Raw genomic sequence first — 20614 nt, forward strand, 5'->3', positions numbered from 1 at the left:
CAAGAATACTGGAGTAGGTAGCCATTCCCTTCTCCAGGGGGTCTTTCCAACCCAGTAATCAAACCTGGGTCTCAAACATTGCAGGCAAATTCTTTACTGTCTGAGCCACCAGAGAAGCCCTGAGAAGGAACTTTAAATGCATATTACTAAGTGAAATAATCCAATCTGAAAAGGCTATATATGGCATGAGTCCAACTATACAACATTCTGGAAAAAGAAAAATTATGGAGATAGGAAAAAGATCAGTGGTTTCCAGGGTTGTGGGAGGGATGAATAGCTAGAGCACAGAGGATCTTTAGGCAGTGAAAATACTCTATATGATACTATAATGATGGATACATATTATTATACATTTCTTCAAACCCATAGAATGTACAACACCAAGAGTGAACTCTAAACTATGGACTTTAGATAATTATGATGTATCAATATAACATATCACAATTTATGTGATATGATTTTTTTTTTTTTTTACCAAGGGTACTTTTTACAAGGATCCTTGGTAAAAAAAGAAAATGTACCATTCTGGTGAGTGATGTTGACAATGCGGGAGGCCATTCATGTGTGGGGGGATACAGGAAATCTCTGTACCTTCCTCTCAATTTTATTGTAAATCTAAAACTGTTCTAGGAAAAACAGTCTTTTATTTTTTTAAAAGCATGTTTAGAAACCCTCTGGGAAATACTCTGGAAAGGTATTCAGGAAATGAATGGAGAAACAGGGAGAAACAAGTGGGAAGAAAGACTTTTGTCCATATACTGATGTGAATTTTGAGCTGTGTGAAAGTAATGTCTATTCTAAAAAGAAATAATTTTTTAAATATATTAAGATCCAAATTTGGAAGGCCTAAATACTACAGAATTTCTTTTCAGCAACACTGAATGACATGATTAAAGTGGCATTTATGAAAGGAGGGTCTTGCATTAGAGGACAGGATAGAGAAAGGTGGGAGGGACTAGACGAGGCTTTTCTAGACACTTTGAAAGCAAGGGCTTAAACTTCTATTTGTAGCCCTGGCTAGTAAGCGTGCCCCTAGTAGGCTCTGGTAACACGTCCATTGCTCCTGGGTTGTTATTGCTGTGTTATAAATGTTGACGGGGGTGACAGCAATGAGAGCAATGACGACACTTGGTGTGGTAGGGATTCAGGAAGCTTTTGGAGCAATTCATACATGCTGTTTGATTCTCACTTCTCTAAGTCCCCTCTTCTGTTCTGACAACCACTGCTCCAGTTTAAATCTGACCCAAAACAATGAATAAGGTAGTATCTTTGCTACTGAGAAATTCACAAATGGTGGAAGAGTACAAAAACAATCCATTAAGTGGAACGTCTTCTATGGTAGCGAGTGCTTTAGAAGTCTCAGCCTCCAACGGTAGCAGAAAGGATAGAGCAAGCAAAGAACAACGTAAAATCCTTAGGTATATTCAGAATTTTCCAACTCAAAAAATTCTTATTTAATAATCACCATAAGCCTGGGGGGTGGATACTGTTGTTCCAGTTCTAAGCCAGAAAAGTTGAGATCAGCAAAATAAGAGCAGGGGTTCTGGAGGTGATACTGGGTTTTAAATCCTGGCTCTGCCACTAATTAAGTAAATTCTTGAGCAAGTTATTAACCTAAAATTATTAACCTAAAATTATTTTCCTCACACAAAACATTAGGTTCAACAGTATCTACCACACAGAATTGCCATGAGGATGGAACAAAAAAAGTATATGAAAGTTTTCTCATGGAGTCTGGTAATTAATAGTACTCAATACTTTTTGCTCTTTTCCTTCTTTATTCTTCAGCCTTCTCCACAAAGCTATCTCCAACTCACTCATCTTGGTTTCAGCCACTCAAGGCCTGTCTCCCTCTTTCCAACTAACTTTTTATTTTCTGAGAAATTACAAGTTCCTACTTCTGTATCTCTACAAAGCACCTAGCTCAAAATTTATTTTGTTTTATACCCAAATCTTTTTTATAGTGGTAAAATATACATACCATTAAAATTAAAAATAGTATCATTTAGCATTTTTAAGTGTATGATTCAGTGGCATTAAGTACCTTTGTAATATTGGGCAACTGTGCATTTTCAAAACTTTTTCATCAAGACTTCCCTAGAAGCCCAGTGGCTAGGACTCGGCACTCCCAATGCAGGGGGCCCAGGTTGGATCCCTGGTCACAGAACTATATCCCGCATGCTGCAACTGAAGATTCTGCGTGGCACGACTTAACATCCTGCATGCTGCAATGAAGATCAAATATCCTGCATGCTATAACTAAGACCCAGTGCAGCCAAATAAATATATACACTTAAAAAAAAAACCTTTTTCATCAACCCAAACACAAACCTTATACCCAATAAGCAGTGACTCCTCCTCTCTCCAGTCCTTGGTAACCTCTGCTTTCATTTGTTTCTGTGAATTTGCCTATTGTATGTGCTTCATCAGAGTGGAATCATATGCTATTTGTCCTTTTGTGTCGGCTTCCTTTCACTAAGCAGAATGTTTTCAGGTTCACCCATGCTGTAGCACGGGCTTTTTTATGACTGATTAATATTTCACTGCATGGATAAACTGCATTTTGTTTGTCCATTCACCTGTCAATGGACATTTGTTTTGTTCCACATTTCAGTTACTGTGAAAAATGCTGCTGTGAACATTGGTGTACAATTATCTGTTTGCTTCCCTGTTTTCAATTATTTTAGGTATATACCCAGAAGTAGAATAATTGGTTCTTAGGGTAATTCAATGTTTAACATTTTGAGAAACTGCCAAACTGTTATCCACAGCAGTTGCACCATTTCTATCAGCAGTGCACAAAGGTTCTAATTTCTCCACATCCTTGCCAACACTTTCCATTTCTTAATTTTTAATTTTTTTTGAAGTATAGTTGAATTACAATGCTGTGCTGTTAATTGTTGTTTTTATAATAGGCTTCCTAATGAGTATGAGTGGTATCTCCTTGTGGTTTTGATTTGTAGCCCCCTAATGACTAACAATCCTTTAGGTTAGTACAGTGATGCACTTGAAACTAAGGTGGAGTTAATATTTTGAAAACAAGGTGATTTGTTCTGATGGCTTAATGAACACTTTACTGTTACTCTTTTGCACTGAACTTTGCATATTTCTGGGAAGAGGTGAATTTGTCCAAGGAAAAAATATTCCACAGTTCACAGGGAAAATAAGTTGTCTGTAGTATTGATATAATGTCACTTTCTCATATGATCATGGTTTAAAGGATTATCTTGGTTCAATATGTATTGGTTAGATGTGTAAATGCTCATATCGTTAGCAACATTAAATGATTTTATACATAGTTTCCAAGGGTGGGTTAAGAGTGGCTTGGGAAGCAACTGGAAGCAAATGGTGGCACAGAGACTATCCAGGGAAGACTTTGTGATAAGGGTCTCTCATAAAGAGAGCAAGGGAAAGAGACTGTGTAACAGTTATTATTATAGATTCACTACATGGAAAAATATTTTCCAGAATTATGAATTAACAGCCTAGAATTTTTTTTTCATACTTATGAACTATGTAATGAAGGACTGCAAGGCATTTTGCATAGCTTTCATTTCTTTAAAACTGCTGCTTTCTAAAATTTTCTTGTTTTCACTTTGTTGGGGAACCCAACTACTGATCAGTAGAGTTTCACTCAAGAAATAGCAATAGTTGGACATTTCTGAATTTTTCCATATTGCCTTTTTTCTTGTTATATTTATACTTGATTTTGAAGGATTGCTTATGCTTGTGTCACTGCAAGCAATCAGTACCCAGTCATTGTGTAACACATAATGATACTTATTGTATAACAAAGCCTGAGTTTTTATCAACTGTAAACCCTTAGAGTTAGGTGTCTCCCTCCTAATCCATTCATCTATACCATGGCCTTTTCTCTTCACACTCAGCAGATTCATAAGGTTATTTGCCTTTAGTGATTTTACTTTCTTACAGTATGAAATGATGAAAGTTGATAAAAGGAGAGATTACATTTTTTAAAAAAATTAATAATAAAGAACAGAAAAGAAAAAAAAGTGAAAAGTGAAGTCACTCAGTCGTGTCTGACTCTTTGCGACCCCATGGACTGTAGCCTACCAGGCTCCTCTGTCCATGGGATTTTCCAGGCAAGAGTACTGGAGTGGGTTGCCGTTCCCTTCTCCAGGGGATCTTCCTGACCCAGGAATTGAACTCAGGTATCCCGCATTGTAGGCAGACGCTTCACCCTCTGAGTCACCAGGGGAAGTAAAGAACACGAAAGCAAAGCTAAAAGAAACAGCAGCTCTAGCTTATTTCTCTGTGAGTCTCAGGTCTCCTTAAGTGTTTTCCTGTTCTGGCTCTTCAAATCCAGCCGAAGCTAAAATGAAGAGGTATGGTAGATGCTGTTACACATATGTGCAGTTCCCAAAGGTCCCAGTAGGGTAAAGATCAAAAGGAAGCAAAACTAAAATAAGATAAAACAGGAGAGCTGGGTTCGCTCCTGGTTTGGGAAGATCCTCTGGAGAAGCAAATGGCAACCCACCCCAGTATTCTTGCCTGGAGAATCCCATAGACAGAGGAGAGCCTGGTGGGCTATATATAGTCTATGGGGTGGCAAAGAGTTGGACATGACTGAGCGACTTTCACTCACTCACACTCAATGACTAATGATGTTGGTCATCGTCTCACATGTTTACTGGCCATTTGTTTATCTTCTTTGGTGAAATGTCTATTCAAGTCTTTTACTCATTTTTGAATTGGGCTGTTCTTGTTGCTGAGTTATAGAGGTTCTTCACATATTCTGGACGTTAATATCTTATCAAACATATGATTTGGAAGTATCTTCTCCTATCTTGTAAGCTATGTTTTCATTCTTTTTACAGTATCATTTGATGCATAAAAGTTTATTTTGATAGTGTGCAATTTATATAATTTTTTGTTGCCTATGCTTTTGGTGTTATATTCAAACCATCAACAAATCCAAAGCCATGAGGATTTTCTCCTATATTTTCTTTTAAGAGTTTTATAGTTTTAGCTCTTAAATTTAGGTCTGACTTATTCTGAGTTAATTTTTGTATGTGGTATAAAAGAAAGGTCCAACTTCATTCTTCTGCATGTTGGATATCTAGTTTTTCCAGCACTATTTTTTGAAAAGATTGTCCTTTCTCCATCAAATGATTTTGGTACCCCTGTTGAAAATTAATAGACTATATATCTGAGGATCGTTTCTAGGCTCTGTATATATTCCTTTGGTGTGTATGTACATCTGCATGCCAGTATCACATGTTTTGATAATAACTTTGTAGGAAATTTTGAAACTGGTAAACATGAGTCTTACAACTTTGTTCTTTTCCAAGTTTCCTTCGATAGCTCATAATTTGTATGCAGATAAATTTGAATATATAGCAGATGCATTCAAGACAAGAAGGGAAAAACTCAAACTCATGACCTCACAGTTCTCCACCTGTGACAAGGTCCCAGTGAATGCCTTTTTAATCACACAGGTCTACTCTGCACTCCTAGAGGTTTAGTGCAGTGCTGAGGAGGAAGAAACTTTCCTCTCCCCTTCTAGGTTCTCTGGGATGGTCTTAATTAATTCTTTAATTCTTAATTGACATGAGAGATTAACAGGGAAAAAAATCAAAGTTTCACAACATGTGTACATGGGAGAAGCCCAGGAAAGCTGATTAACTTGCCCAAATGGCCAAAGCCCTCACCTTAAATATCATCCTCAGCTAAAGAGAATGTTGAGGGTGGGGAGAGTAAGTTAAGTGAGTACAGGAAATGAGGGTAAGACTATTTGGCTTTAAGTCCTTGCCTTCTCCAATGATAAGAGTTCTTAAAGATTTGGTCATTCTCCTCTTCTAGGTAGAGGGAGCTGCTGCTGCTGCTTACAAATGGTGATTTCCCTTACAAATGTAAATGTTTCCTGCTGCTGCTAAGTTGCTTCAGTCCTGTCCGACTCTGTGCGACCTCATGGACTGCAGCCTACCAGGTTCCTCCGTCCATGGGATTTTCCAGGCAAGAGTACTGGAGTGGGGTGCCATTGCCTTCTACAAAAAGCCAATTCCTACTTGGTTTTCAGAGTCCTTCCCATGTCTGTTTATGTTTATCAGAAAATAACCAGCTTAAAACAATATATTTTAGGGTGGCAAATTCTGCTCCCCTACAGTAGCTTGTGGTCACATTACAAATAAATGGTCATGATCCTACAGTCAAGAAAGATCTTCACGACCCAGATTATCACGATGCTGTGATCACTCATCTAGAGCCAGACATCCTGGAATATGAAGTCAAGTGGGCCTTAGAAAGCATCACTACAAACAAAGCTAGTGGAGGTGATGGAATTCCAGTGGAGCTGTTTCAAATCCTGAAAGATGATGCTGTGAAAGTGCTGCACTCAATGTGCCAGCAAATTTGGAAAACTCAGCAGTGGCCACAGGATTGGAAAAGGTCAGTTTTCATTCCAATTCCAAAGAAAGGCAATGCCAAAGAATGCTCAAACTACTGCTCAATTGCACTCATCTCACATGCTAGTAAAGTAATGCTCAAAATTCTCCAAGCCAGGCTTCAGCAATATGTGAACCGTGAACTCCCTGATGTTCAAGCTGGTTTTAGAAAAGGCAGAAGAACCAGAGATCAAATTGCCAACATCCGCTGGATCATGGAAAAAGCAAGAGAGTTCCAGAAAAGCATCTATTTCTGCTTTATTGACTATGCCAAAGCCTTTGACTGTGTGGATCCCAATAAACTGTGGAAAATTCTGAGAGAGATGGGAATACCAGACCACCTAACCTGCCTCTTGAGAAATCTGTATGCAGGTCAGGAAGCAACAGTTAGAACTGGACATGGAACAACAGACTGGTTCCAAATAGGAAAAGGAGTGTGTCAAGGCTGTATATTGTCACCCTGCTTATTTAACTTATATGCAGAGTACATCATGAGAAACACTGGACTGGAAGAAGCACAAACTGGAATCAAGATTGCCAGGAGAAACATCAATAGCCTCAGATATGCAGATGACACCACCCTTATGGCAGAAAGTGAAGAGGAACTAAAACGCCTCTTGATGAAAGTGAAAGAGGAGAGTGAAAAAGTTGGCTTAAAGATCAACATTCAGAAAATGAAGATCATGGCATCTGGTCCCATCACTTCATGGGAAATAGATGGGGAAACAGTGGAAACAGTGTCAGACTTTGTTTTTTGGGGGCTCCAAAATCACTGCAGATGGTGACTGCAGCCATGAAATTAAAAGACTCTTACTCCTTGGAAGAAAAGTTATGACCAACCTACACAGCATATTCAAAAGCAGAGACATTACTTTGCCGACTAAGGTCCATCTAGTCAAGGCTATGGTTTTTCCAGTGGTCATGTATGGATGTGAGTTGGACTGTGAAGAAAGCTGAGCGCCGAAGAATTGATGCTTTTTAACTGCGGTGCTGGAGAAGACTCTTGAGAGTCCCTTAGACTGCAAGGAGATCCAACCAGTCCATTCTGAAGGAGATCAACCCTGGGATTTCTTTGGAGGGTATGATGCTTAAGCTGAAAGTCCAGTACTTTGGCCACCTCATGCGAAGAGTTGACTCATTGGAAAAGCCTTTGATGCTGGGAGGGATTGGGGGCAGGAGGAGAAGGGGACGAAAGAGGATGAGATGGCTGGATGGCATCACTGACCCGATGGATGTGAATTTGAGTGAACTCTGGGAGTTGGTGATGGACAGGGAGGCCTGGCGTGCTGCGATTCAGGGGGTCGCAGAGTCAGACAGGACTGAGCAACTGAACTGAACTGAAGCTACAGAACTGTAATTAAGTGGTATATGGAGAACCCCTTGTAAGGAGACCAGAAGTGAAACTGAGGAGGACCCTGCGGGGCTTCTGGGCATGGAAGTGTTTTTGTCCTCCATTCCCTATAGGCGAGACCCCAGCCTCCATGACCTTCTCTGAGTTCCATCAAACAGTTACTAATCAAAGAAGCAGCAGCCAAGAAAACACCTGAGGCAAGATTAAAGGGACCAGAGAAGCTCATCAAGATTAGGAGACCTGAGATTAATCCTGTCAGCAACACTGCCCTGGAACTTCTGCTATAAAACAACCCATCAAATTCTTCTGGTTTGGGACACATAGCTTTTTAAGTGTGTGCCCCTTTGCCTGGCATAGCAATAAATCTATCCTTTCCTACTTTGCCCCAAACTGTGTCTCTGAGGTTCAATTCAGCACTGGAATACAGAGATGCTGAGCTTTCCACATCGGAATCAGGATTCTAGTTCCAACTCTGCACTTACAAGCAGTAACTTTAACAAATATCTCATCTCTCAAAGGCTCGATTTACTGATTTTTATTGATCTATAAAATGGAGATTATGTACCTCCCCTGCATACCTCATGGGGACACACAGAGGTTCAAGTGACAGAAATGTGTGGCAGGCTTGGTAGACGTAGGAGATCCACCCATGTCCTTTGCCTGCCTCTTGTTTTAGAAAAGTTGCAGTCTCCCAGGCTCCTAAGTCACAAAGCCTGGCTCAATGATTGAAAGGATATGAACATGTAGCAATAAAAATAGCAGTTGAACCAGGAGAATTGGTAAGAATTCAAACGGTAAATCAGCCATATGGCAGTCACAGAATCTTTAGTTCCTCTCTGAAGTACCTAGATTAACAGTATCTGATGCACCAAATGGAAGAAGTTAACTACTTGATGACCATGAGCACACAGCCCCCAGATCTATTGGAGCCTGAGCATTGATAATGCTAACCCTTGTGACACTACCCTATTACCTCACCATTAACCAATCAGAATTGTGCATGAGCTGATCACATATCCTGAAACTCCCCTCCTTCATCTTGATTTTAAAAAGGATTCCCTGAAATTCATCAAAGAGTTCAGGTTTTTTGAGCATTAGCTGCCCCAGAGTCCTTGTCTGGCGCTTTACAATAAATACTGCACTTTCCTTCACCACAATGCAGTGTCAGTCAATTGGTTTCACTGCCCAAGGACAGCAGAACCAAGTTTGGTTTGATAACAAACAGAAACTGACTGATAAAGAGAACAAATTAATGGTTACCAAAGGCACTTCCCCTGGTGACTCAGAGGGTAAATTGTCTGCCTACAACTCGGGAGACCTGAGTTCAATCAGGAAGATCCCCTGCAGAAGGAAATGGCAACCCACTCCAGTACTCTTGCCTGGAAAATCCCATGGACGGAGGAGCCTGGCAGGCTACAGTCCATGGAGTCGCAAAGAGTTGGACACAACCGAGTGACTTCACTTCACTTAAAGGCAAGTAGGGGAGGGGCAAAATAGATGAAGAGGATTAAGAGGTACAAACTATTGGGTATAAAATAAATTATAAGGCTATAAAGTACCACACAGGGAATAAAGCTAATATTTTATAATAATTTGCATGGAGTATTATCTATAAAATATTGAATTACTATGTTGTGTACCTGAAATTAATATTGTAAATCAACTATACTGCAATAAAAAATGAATAAGAGTTCATCGTTTTAGTTGGCATCTTTTTAACCCATCACATTTCAGGTCAACAACCAAGAGAAAGTAGACTCCATAATAGGCTGTGAAGGGGAACAGATTTTGATGCCCCAAAATATACCTATTTTAAGCTATTTTTTGTTTTCTTTTTTTTTTGGGCTGTGCCATGTGTCATGTGGGATCTTAGTTTCTAGACCAGGGAATCTAATCCAAGCCCCCTACAGTGAAAGTGCAGTGTCTTAACCACAGGACTGTGAGGGAAGTCCTTAAACTGTTGTTATTGTTGTTGTTGTTTTTTAATAGCAGAAATGAGAGAAGTTCTGAAAACTGAGTTAGAAATCAGCTTTTTGTAAGAAACATTTATATACGTTAGAAAATTTTCTATTTGTAAGGGTGTCTCCCTCTTTATATCTGGAAGAGGAGGATCACCAAATCTCTGGGAACTTATCACAGGAGAAAGGTAAGACTTCAATTTCCACAAATAACCTTGTTTACTATACTTTTCCTGATAACCTCCCATAACTGACTCCTCACCCTAAACATCTTATTTTATATTTAGCTAAAGATAGTGAGGTCTTCTGACATTTTGGTGAGTTAGTTTTTCTGGGCATCTTCCATGTATATATGTGTACATGGAGGTATACATGTTATTACACTTTTGTTTTTCTCTTTTACATTAATTTATTAGGACATCAAAGAATCTAGAAGAGAAGAGGGAAGTTTTTTTCTGCCCTTATAACTGCTTTAGTCTATCGATGTCATATAGATAAGTGAGGACCCTGTGAGAAAAGCATAAGACTGTGGGAGATAAAACTCACAAGCATCTGGGAAAATCCCTTATTCTGTCTCCTGAACCTGAAAGGAAATATACAATTGCATACTCATTTATGAGAATCTTTGGCTGGTGAAATAGCAAGGGCTAGTCACAACAAGCCTTTTCAAAAAGACAAAACAAGTGAAAACAACAAAAGCCCTTCCCATTAGCTGTTGGTTTCACTACAAGCAATTACCAGGACTCTGGCAGCAAGTCATTTGGGGCCCTCTTGACAAGATTCAGACACGATCTGCAGAAGGTAGAGAGAAATCTCCTCATCTCTGCATGTTAATTAAGGAAGACAGATGGCCCTGTGATTATTCAACCATATGTAGGTCAAGACTAAATGAATTAATAAGCAACTTAATTCTCAGCCGCCTCCAAAAGCTTATGGGGCATCTATGAACAAACAATTGCCACAGTATCCTGGGAAACAGGAGATGGGAGTGGGAAGAGAGATTAAATTTCTCCCCATTGCACACTAAGTTCCACAGCCTGGACAGGAACAGCTCAGTCCCTCCACTACACATTATCTTCTATATTGTATTTGCAATGTTAAATGAGTCACGTTATAAATCTTAAGTTTCCCACATATAAAACAGAGTTCACAGGGTCGCTCTGTTTTTTTTCTCCTTGAAGTTAAGCTTTCCTTAATTGATCATTTTAGGACTGAAAAAAGCACAGGAACTAGAGCCTAGAGCCAAAAGGAGAAATGTAACAAGACAGGCAACACATGCTGAAGGCAAAAGGTTGGTGTGTGTGTGTCAGAGAACAAGTTCTGAAAGGGCTCAGAGGACCAGGGTCTGTGGGAGGTAGAGCTTGATCTGGACCTGAAAAGGCAAATGGACAGCAGTGGGGTGGGGGAGGGGGACCAGGAAAACCGCAAAATGCATGAAGCTGTGCAAGGCATGCCAGGGACGGTGATCAAACCAGAATGACAGGACGCAGGAGAATCAGGAGAGAGGTCAGTTGGTAAAGGTGTTTAACAGCTAATAGAGCCCTGGATGCCAGAAGTGCTGGGTCTGTATAGGAGAAATCAGCCTCTATCCTCTTCCCAGCATTGCTACCACTCCCCAGGGCAGAAACTAAAAACCCTCCAGGAGTCTGTACTGGAAAGAGTTATTTCTGTGCTTCTCTCAGCTCTCAGTCTTCCTCTGTGAGTGACTGGTGAGACTGGCAAAAGAACTGAGTTGCCCCACTCAGCTCCTCTCTCCCTTCCTCTTACAGGTTGAATTCCGCGTAGAACTAACCAGTTTTCTGTCTTAACCTCCTCTCCTCTTCTAAATGGTGAGCCTCTTGCCTCTGAGGAGAGGCCTGAATTTGTCCACTTGTCTCTGGATGGGCAAGTTTAATTTTTTGAGCAAAGGTGTGAGTATTAAACCCAGTTGTCAGTGTTAGTAGTAAGTGATAGATATTTTGCTCCCTTTCTGACTCTATATACCTGAGTTTGTTTGGAGCACTGAAGAGGGGAAAAAAAAGAAACATAGTTTATTATCTCTTGTGTAAAATCCCAACATCCAAAAATCTGGAAGAGATATACATAAAATTGCTGTACTAGTCACCTTACAGAAAAACCAAAAGGACATATTAAGATGAATCAAAGTAACGAATCTTAGTTTTTTAGCATTGTGAAGCTTAGGAACTTAAAAAAAAATCTTAAAAAAAATGTACACATAATGAACAGCTTATATAGCTCAATATTAAAAAAAACAAACAACCCAATCAAAAATCAGGCAGAAGACCTGAACAGACATCTCTTCAAAGAGGACACACAGATGGCTAAAAGGCACATGAAAAGATGCTCAACACTGCTAATAATGAAAGAAATACAAATCAAAACTACAATGAGGTATCACCTCACACAGCTCAGAATGGCCATTATCAAAAATTCTTCAAATAATAAATGCTGGAGAGGGTGTACAGAAAAAGGAAACTTCCTAAACTGTTGGTGGGAGTATAAATTGGTGCAGCCACCATGGAAAACAGTATGGCAGTTCCTTAAAAAACTAAAAATAAAGCTACCATATGATCCAGAGATCCCACTCCTAGGAATATATCCAGAGAAAACTGTAATTCAAAAAGATACATCACTCCGATGTTCAAAGCAACATTATTTACAATAGCCAGGATATGGAAGCAACCTAAATGCTCATGGACAGATGAATGGACAAAAAGGAATATTACTCAGCCATAAAAAATGAAATAATGTCATTTGCAGCAACATGGATGGACCTAGAGAGATTATCATACTAAGTGAAGTAAGCCAGATAGGGAAAAACAAATATCATATAATATCACTTACATGTGGAATATAAAAGGAAAAAAAAAAAGAACAGATGAACTTATTTCCAAAACAAAAAGAGACTTACAGACAATGGAAAACAAACTTATGGTTAACAAAAGGAAAAGAGAGGTGGGGGGAGGGATAAAATATGAGGCTGGGATTCACATATATACACTTCTGTGTATAAAATCATTAACTGGGACTTCCCTGGTGGTCCAGTGGTTAAGAATCTGCCTTCCAAAGCAGGGTACTCAGGTTCAAGCCCCAGTCAGGCAACTAAGCTGCCACACTGCAATTACTGAGCCTGAGGGCCACAACTAGAGAGCCCACATTCCTCAACGAAGATCCCACCTGCTGAAACTAAGACCTGATGCAGCCAAAAATAAATACAATAGATAACTAACAAGGGCCAACTGTATAGTACAGGGAACTATACTCAATATTGTTATGTAATAACATATAAGGCAAAAGAACACATATAATATACATATAACTGCTACTATGCTGTATTCCCTAAAACCCCAAAACTTAGACAATATTGTAAATCCACTATATGTCAATAAAAAAATTTTTAATGTACACATGGCATAACAACATTTTGAAAGCTATTGCTAAATTTTCAATCATAGAACTTTTGTACCAGTTTATACTCCTACCAACATTAACATTTTTCATAATGTGGTTCTGACTTTCTATGATCCATTCCCTAAATGCAAGAACTCTAGTGATAAATCCAAATTTTAATAGAAGGGTCGGCTGACACCAGGTACTGCATTTGCCCTGTCACCAGGCATGAACTTCCCAGTTCAACAGCCATCACAGCCAGCCATGATGACTAACATTCATTTGCTGAGTCAATAGGTTCACACTGTGATCAGAGGTATTAGGTAAAGGAACTGCCATACTTAACCTCCTGAATTCTCTCAGAGATGTAAAAGATTTACGAAAGAAACAAACACAGGTGGCAGTTGACCTAGTTAATTCTCTGGCATCACTTGGGATCTACTTAAAATAGAAGTCACACACAAGGGAGGAGATTCATAAAGCACATGCCATTTATGATACATATAAAATAATTACACCAACTTAAAAGCAATCTTTTGAGTAACTTTAAAATGTAAGAGCTCTTTTAATTGCACGGTAGGCTAGAATCAACAATGTAAGTTAAAGCAAATTTATGTTTCCTTCTTATTTTTCTTTGACAAACAACCCTGCCATCCTTAATATCCTCTCAAGTAAGGTCCCTTCCAGTGCCATTCTGTCATGTAACAGAGCTTCTTCCCTTGCTTCACACTCTAAAATTATCCCTCCTTTCCAAAATAAAATCTTTTCACCCTGTATCCAATAAATTCACTCTCACATATAAGGGATTTGATAAATTGTTTTTCACCTGGAGTGGCTAGTTACATATACATATACAGTGGCTACTACATATACATATATCCTTTTTCAGATTACTTTTCATTATAGATTATTACATAATTACCTTGTTATTTATCTATTTATATACAATAGTGTATATAAACTAGATATAAATTCCCAAACTCCTAATTTACCCCTCTTTCCTCATTAAGATTCTTAATAGCAAGAGCAGGTTAGCACCAAATGTTGTTGTTGTTGCTCAATCCTATCCGACTCTTTGCAAGCCCATGGACTGTAGCCCACCAGGCTCCTTCTCCATCCATGGAATTTTTACATGTATTTTCATTTAAATACTAGAGAGGAATAAGGAAAGATGGATTAACCTAACTTGTCCAGTGATCCAGCAGAATCAAAATTTGGATGCAGAGCTACATAACTCCAGAGTCTGCACTTTCCCCCCTCCCATCAGTGTGCAAACATTTTTCCTTGAAAACCTTGTAAGATAATTTTCATAAATGTATGTATGTATTAACAAATTTTAAGTTGTTTAAAAATTTTCATTTTAATAGCTGCAAAGGTCATAACTTTCAGCATATTTTAACTACAGTCTTACAAAGTTATAAATATCACTTTTTTTTTTCAGGCACTATTTTTTATAAAAACGCATAGTATCATTTTTCACTCTTTAAAATCACATTCAAAAATCAGCAAAGGAATGCCCTGGGGAGTGTAGATGGGAGGGGAGGGCCCGCCAACTCAGCCCCAGGGGAGGGCGTGATACCACATGGCACTTTTTAAGTAAAGTCACTGAAACCCAAATATAATATTTAAATCCATTTTCAAAAAGTGTATAAGCAAGCTCTTCTTTAACATTTAGAAAACTTATACCTTTCTCTTTTCCCCTTGAACTTGTATTTCCATTCCATTTTCTCCAGATTTTTTATCCTAGTACATTTTAATGTTTGAATGTCTTATTGAACATCAGATATTTATCTACAACAAAATAAATATACAATTAAAATTTTTTATTTACTTCTGACCATAAGTGGCTTTAATTGACAAAATTTTTTTTTCTTCTGTATTGGAGTCATTATTACAAATAATAATACATAATGATTGAGACAATATATATACATAGGTAGTAAACTTTTCATTATCAGTAAAGATAATACTAACTACTGTAACTCCAAGCTCTTGATGGCTTAATAGAAGACTATTTTTTTAATAATATAGAGTCTCATAAGAGATTAGTAGAGATAGGGACACGGGTTCCTCCATGTGGAGGCTCTGCTATCTTGAACATGTGGCTTCCACACAGTCCATGGAGATGGCACTTAAGCAGGTCTTAAAGTAGTGCCCCTTACCTCCTCTGCCTTTCAGTATCCAGAACCAGTTATACTGGCAAGTCTAAAGCAGAAGGAGAATGAGCATGCAGTGTGACCAGGGGAAGGAGAAATGAACTGGATAAATAACTTGACAATCCCCATCAGAAGTTTTATGGTAAATGCTTATCGTCAGAAGAATCATGATCTAACATTTTAATGAAATTTAATGAAAGGTTTTCGCCTGCTAAAAACAAATCTGCTTGGCAGCTATTTTTAAAATGATGTATCTTATAAATAGGAAGTGGAAAATTTTAAACATTTTATCAGGTGAAATTAGATGAGGACCGACAGTAATTATAGTATACATTTTGTATGATTTGGTAAAAACATGTTCTAATTCTCATTAAATAACACATTGAACACCAACCAAAATTACACACAAAACCTTCTGTTACCCTTAACAGAAGTATTTATAAAGCAGAGAAATTCAGCAAGTCTTATGAGTTTATGAGAGCCCAACAAATCATTAGATTTCAACCTTTATGCGGCCCGTGATGGCCTTCACATCTAGAGTAATATTTTGGATGGGTAAGGGCAATGGCTTTCTTTTATAACATGGGAAAAAAGACTATTAGGAACTCGAGCATATTATTGGATAAATCAATTTAGTAAAGAGTACTCATGTAACCTGAGAATCTGGACACTGATTCCTTTAAAATGATCTATAACCATGTAAACTCCTCCACAAGGATTTATGTTCTCCTGGGCATACCCCTAACTTGAGAACTACATTACACCATAGTTCCTAGATGACCCAACGCAATGTCTAAAAGTGCAAACTTGTGAGATATTTTGATGCCTCCCTTGGCTCTTACACTGTATACTCTGCCTCTTACAAAAGAAAGTAAGTGGCAATGAATGGCAGTGTGGCAGTCACTGGAGTGTGCCTGAGTCTGGGAGAGGCATGGGCCATGGAAAGGCAGATTCTCATGTCTTGTTCAGGGACTGGATATTTATGATGAGGCAGAAGTAACAGATTGTGGTGAAGTTGGGAAAACACAATGAGCAAAACTGTTAACTGAATAATTTTAAAAAAAGAGGCAAGAACTAAAAGTGAGACATTTCTATAATCAAATCTATGACATGGTGACTGCTTCATGGAATTCCTACCCTTGTCAGTTGTTCAGAGTCAGCAGAAATTTAGCAGCATCTAAGCACCCTACTTCTCACATGGAGGTGAGAAGGGCAGAAAACTATTCATATGTTATTATCCTAGGACAACGAAACAATGACAAGGAATCTCACTTTCTTCTATGACTAAAATGTTTTAAATAAATTAATTTCACATGAAGATTTAAAATGAAATTCACTGTTTACTGGAGAAAGTATCTTTACAAATGTGAAGATAACCGGTCCAGCTCTTAATGCTAATAATAGCAAATGTTACTGAGTGCTTATTGCATGTCAGTTACTGTGTTAAATGCTTTACATTTAATCTTTATAACACTATGAGGTAAGTGCAATTTTGTAGATGAAGGACTGTAACTTAATGAGGGGAGCCAGGATTCATGTTTCTAATAAATAAGTTGTTTCTAGAGAAGTGGTTATTAAACTTATTTGGGATCATAAATCCTCACAGAAATCTGATAAAAGCTATGCATTATTATCCCCAAGAGTATGTAAAATCCTACGTATTAAGTTTTGGGGTCTCACAGACCTTCCCTCTCAAAGCCCTTCTATTCACTTATTAAAAGTCAGTCTCAGATTATACTCAAGGACACTCAACTAGAAACCAGAAATTTTTAACATTAAAAACATTACAGTACTATGATTATGTTCATGCTGTAATGAAGGTCTAACATACCTTAAAATACCCTGAGAAAGGTATTCAGTTTTGTAGACCTATTACCTGGAAGAAACAAAATCAACACAAAAAACAGCACATTCTGATTTTTTTAAATCTGAAGCAAATGTGTATAGTGTATTGGCAGAAACCAGTCTATTAACCAAATCATGTCTTTAACTGGACATGTTAAAAGCAAGCTCATTCCCTGGAGAAGGACTTGGCAACTCATTCCAGTATTCTTGCCTGGGGAAATCCCATGAACAGAGGACAGAGGAGCCTGGCAGGCTAAGTCCATGAAGTCACACTACCAGCATGCAAAACAAGATGAAATATTAACAAAAATTGAAAAATAAAAATTATTTTAAAAATTTAAAAAGGCTCATTGTAAATAACTCAGAAAAAATTTTTTAAAGTACACGTTTTAAAGCCAGAGGTGCTTCCTGTTAATTAATCATGTGGCATATTTCTTTCAAGCTTCTTAAAAATTAGAACACTTATTTCTAAATAGTATAGGATCTTATATCTGTAGTTGACAATAATAACTCTAATGTAGTATAAAATTTTTAATCATATTCTGAATAAATGTTTACTTTTTATTTTACCTTACCTAATTCTAGGAAAATATTGAAACACATGAATGATATTGTCATTAACCATGACTCATTTAATATATATATAATTATTCCACTAGACCACTCGTTACTACAGAAGATGCCCAAGATAAAACAACATTAGTCTTAACCACAAGAATCTAATCTTGATTTTATAATAATTAAGAATCACAGCATTCTGAGTTTTAGATTCAGGGTTCATATGTTTCAATATTTCAGGCTATTAAATAACAGTCTGGTTAAGATGAAGAGCTTGAAGTCTGGGCCAGACTACTCGAGTTCAAATTCTTGCTCTGCCATTCAGCTAACTGCATGATAACTTTTAGTTCAAGTCATAAAAGTACCACCTAGTTTTAAGTTTCTTGTGTTTCAGGAAGGATTTAACTACACAGCTTAGGTTAGCTAGACAAATTAAACAGATACATCTTACAATTTTCTTGCTTTGTGACATCTCAAGAGTTAATCACAAATAATGCTAATGAAGTACTACAAATTTTTAATGAAATGACCAAAAAACCCAAAGCATTTTTATCTTTAATCATAAGCAAACCTTAATTTATCTGTATTTATTTACTATTAACTAAGCAGCTTGGCATCGCTGTAACAAGGTAATCACAAGCTGTTAACATGTGATTATTAGGAATGCAAGAGTAATTGATATAATTACATATTACCACAAGATGGAGTAAGAGTGGAGTGAGAGTTACACACACACACACACAATCACAAGATGGAGTAAGAGTTACACACACATACACACACACAGTCAAAAGACTTACAGATCTGACTTATTCCATTCTGCCATCTAGTGGTGATAAAATCAGGTATTACTCTGTTAGATCAGTCTTCTATGTAATAAAATAAAAGCAGCTTCCTAAGAGCTAAGAAATTAGGTGAAAGATAAGATTAAGCACAGAAAGGAAAGAGGTAATATTATTTAGTATAATGGCAAGAGGAAGCATCGGAGAATATTAGTGTGAAGTTCCAATCTGGCAAAAACAGGTTTAAAAAATAAAATCTGTTTAGAAACTAAAATGATATCTATGTTAACACATAACTTTCTTATTTAGTTCCTTTTAGTATAAAGAATTCCAAAGATGGTTTCAACCATCCCTTTAAAAGGACAAGTAATTTAATTGAAACATTTTAATGTTGCCTTTTTTATTTAATAAAATTGAAAACTACAAAATCCCAAGGACAGAAGCATCTAAGGTCTCCAGTGCTGTGCCATGCTGTGCTTAGTCGCTCAGTTGTGTCCGACTCTTTGCGATCCCACAGACTATGGTCCACCAGGCTCCTCTGTGCATGGGAATTCTCCAGATAAGAATACTGGAGTGGGTTGCCATACCCTCCTCCAGGGGATCTTCCCAACTCAGGGATTGAACCCAGGTCTCCAAGGTGGATTCATTACCATCTGAGCCATCAGGAAACCTCTCTAGGAACTTACATAAATTTTAAGTAGGACTATATAGATTTATAGTCAATAATGGTCTTCTTTTCATTGAATAACAATGCTTTTATTTTCTTAAGTTTCACATTTGGCTTTAAGTGGTATAATTTTTTAAACTTTTACCAAAAAAATGTACATACTATGTCAAATAAACATAAACAAAATTAGAAAGCAAAGGATTAATAGTCTTGCTAAGTAAAAAAGCTCTATAAATTAATCAAAAAGATAATCACACTAAAAGGAAAACATAAAAGATATGACCAAGCCATCTACAAATATTATTATAATAAACAATAAAATTATCATTCATTAGTAACTTGATTAAAATGACCTTAATAATGACATTAAAATAATATGTTTTGCTTCTCAATCTATCAAAGATTTATAATAACCAGTAAAAATCAGATGCTATTGGTAAAAGGGTAAACTTTACAACCATTCTAGAGTACGTTAACTGGGAATATATTTTTACTTAGAATTTCAACTTCTAGGAGTTTATGTTAGGCAGTAACTCAAGTTTACACACAGATTTATCTGTGATATTATCAATTAAACTGTTGTTTGTAACAGCCCAAACCTGACCACAGACAAAATTTCAACCATATGTGATTTAGCTAAATAAACTATGACACATCCACATGCTACAATACTATATAACTTGTAAAAGTCATGGTGTAGAAATATTAATGACCAGAAAATGCTCACCTCTACAAGTAAAAGCAGGTGATAATGCTGTATGTATAGCATGATACTGATTTTGTTTTTTCCTTTTTTAAAAAAGTACTTTATTTTCATCTTTGTGCTTTTCTAAATTTCCCAATGTACATGTATTGTTTTATAATCAAAATAATATGATAAAACTACTAGTTTATTACACATCACAAAACTCTTGATTATTGTATTTTCACATAAAATATACAATTTTCATATACAAATTTCAAATATACATTTGCATATTTAGGTGAGTGGAAGTAATCTTAACATTAAATACAGGTTTCAGATGTAAGTGTTCAACACAAAAAGGATATTGAGAAAGATTTTTAGATCAGTTCAAGAGAGCACTTAAAGCTAATAAGCATGGTTTGGAAAGTCCTCACTGAAAAGCCAGAATGTATATGCATTCTGGATGCATGTAAGAAAACATTTTAAAATGTATTATCTAAATCTATTTGTTTTACTTTTGATTCTCCTCCCAAGATCTAAGTAGATTTTCTGAATATTCAAATTTGACAGTTTCTTAGAAGTAATATATCAAAATGACTTCCCAAATACCAAATATTATACAACTGCAGATTATTACCTATTCATGGGAAATAATGAAAATCTCTTATTTATTAAAGGCTTAGTCCATTTATCCAAAGAAAATATGTATTTCAATATTGTCATTCTATAAGAGCAAGACATCAAAGAGAAAATAATAAATTAATTTAGTGTATTAAATTAGTTGCTTCTTCCCAATACAGGAAAATATATATTAAATA

This window comes from Oryx dammah, unplaced genomic scaffold (genome assembly GCF_014754425.2).
Source record: "Oryx dammah isolate SB20612 unplaced genomic scaffold, SCBI_Odam_1.1 HiC_scaffold_12, whole genome shotgun sequence".
Lineage (NCBI taxonomy): Eukaryota > Metazoa > Chordata > Mammalia > Artiodactyla > Bovidae > Oryx > Oryx dammah.